The following is a 2273-nucleotide window of genomic DNA, read 5'->3' as shown; positions in this document are numbered from 1 at the left end:
AACAAGTTTACACTCCCACCAACAATGCAGTAGGGTTCCCTTCTGGCCACATCCCCTCCAGCATTAGAGTTCTTGATTCTAACTGGGGTGAATCTCAATGTTGTTTTGATTTGCATTTCTTTTATGGCTAGAAAGGTTGAACATTTCTTCATGTGTGTATTGGCCATCCTTCTTTCCTCTTCAGAGAAGTTTCTCTTTAAGTCTTTAGCCCGCTTATTTATTGGATAGTTGTTTCTTTGAGGATTTGTTGTTGGGGGATTAAATTTTTTGAGTTCCAAGTATATTTTACATATAAGACCCTTGTCCATTGTATGGCTAGTGAAGCTCTTCTCCCAATCTGTGGGCTTTCTATTGATCTTGCTGCTAGCTATGTCCTTTGCCATACAGAAACTCTGCAGCTTCATGCAATCCCATTTGTACAACCTTTCTTTGATTTGTTGAAAAATATGGAATACTTCACAAATTTGCATGTCATGTAGGTGCCATGCTAATCTTCTCTGTATCGTTCCTTTAATTATACATTTTGCCGAAGTGAGCACAAAATATTCAGTGTTGGGCCATTTGGGCTTCTATAATGAAAATACCATAAGTGGAGTAACCTATAAACAATAGCAATGCATTTCTTGGTATTTTCTGGAGTATAAGAAGTTTAAAATTAATATGCCAACAGATTTAGTGACTATTAAGGGTTTGATCCCAGGCTGCAATCCTTGCCATAATCTCATATGGCAGAAAAGGTAAGGGAGATGTCTAGATTCTCTTTTATAAGGACACTGATCTCATTGGTGATGGTCCCATAATCATAACCTAATCGCCTCTCAAAGACCTTCACTTTCTAGTTCTATTATTTTGGGGGTTAGGATTTCTACATATGGATTTTGAGATAAGAGACTCATTCAGATCAGAGTGGTCAGATATTTTGCATTTAATGCATTAATTTTTGAATGGATAGTTTTATTTGCTGTGTATAAGGTAGATTTTCAAGGTTTCAAGATGACATTTTTATCCCTAATTTTTACTCCCAATGTACCCCCTCAGTTAAGAAAGGTTTAGCACAACTTAGTTACTGACTTACAGAGTCAATCTTGTTACTAAGAAATCAATGGTAAGTGCTACTGAAGGGGATTAAAAGGGTACAGGTGTGTTTCGTGCATCACAGAAGAAATCAGAAAGTGATTGAGAGGAAAACGCTGAGAATACTGCCAGGCATTTAAAAATCAACTGATTTGAACTACTAAGATCATGATGACATGTAATTCCTAACTTCTCTCTATTCTCTTCTATTGACTTGATCAACTTGCTGATTTTTTTTATAGCATTGGGGATTGAACTCAAAGTTTCACATTTGCTACTTAGATGGTCTATTATTTGAACCATGCACTCAGCCCTTTCACTTTTATTTTATTTTTCACATAAAGCCTCACACTATTGCCTGGACTGGCCTTAGATATCAGTCCTCCTCCTCTCTCTCTAGAGCAGCTGAGATTACAGATGTGAACAACTATACTTATTTTCTTCTGTTTTGTCAAACTTTCAGCCATACAAATCTCTTACAATTATTGTATGTCACCCTCCATTTTCTTTCATGTCTGATAAGTGGATTAAACCTAAGCTTGCTGTCAAATAGAACTAGGCTCCAATTCTTCTTTTGGTTGTTACTGGGTCATTTGCCTCAACCATAAAGTCTTGTGAAGTTTGTATGCAGAGAGGTTAGTCAAATGACACTTTCACATATAAAATGAAAATGTTATGGGATATATTTTAACTCTGAAAGTACAAAAACAATTTTATTATTTTTGTTTAGCTTATAAAGGGATTTTAATTCAGCAAGTCAATTTATAAGTACAATTCATCTTGAACAGTTTTACCACTTTCATCAATCTCCCTCATCTCTCCCAACCCTATGTATCCTGTCAAGTTACCTGGATTCATTTTCACATTTGTACATTGAATAGTATAACCTTATTCATCTACCTTTCAACTCTCCATTTGTCCATTCTTCCTTCTTCCTGTGTGGACATCCCATACTCTTGACAACATATTTCAGTTTCTTGTTAAACTATGTTAGTTGTTTGAAGGAGTTTTAGCATTGTAATTATTTATACCATATTTTATTCAATATGTTTATGTATATATGCATATGATACCATATCTGTTTTCATATATATTTATAATTTAGAACTAACTTCCACATATGAAAGAAAATATGTGCCTTTTTCTGTCTGAGCCTGACTTACTTTGCTTAAACTTCACTTAACATAATTTTTTCCAGA

At 34.8% G+C, this 2273-nt stretch overlaps 1 non-coding gene across 1 annotated transcript; it reads right to left on the bottom strand.

Annotated features, from left to right (window-relative positions):
• Positions 1–440: 440 nt before the first annotated feature.
• Positions 441–542, bottom strand: LOC122109987. The gene has a single exon (XR_006147789.1). It is a non-coding gene; the product is annotated as a U6 spliceosomal RNA (small nuclear RNA).
• Positions 543–2273: the final 1731 nt, after the last annotated feature.

Source organism: Dipodomys spectabilis, unplaced genomic scaffold, assembly GCF_019054845.1.
Source record: "Dipodomys spectabilis isolate Male_0828 unplaced genomic scaffold, ASM1905484v1 ptg000071l, whole genome shotgun sequence".
NCBI classification, from domain to species: domain Eukaryota; kingdom Metazoa; phylum Chordata; class Mammalia; order Rodentia; family Heteromyidae; genus Dipodomys; species Dipodomys spectabilis.
Note: the sequence above shows the minus strand (reverse complement) of the source record. Positions and strands in the feature narration are given on the sequence as shown.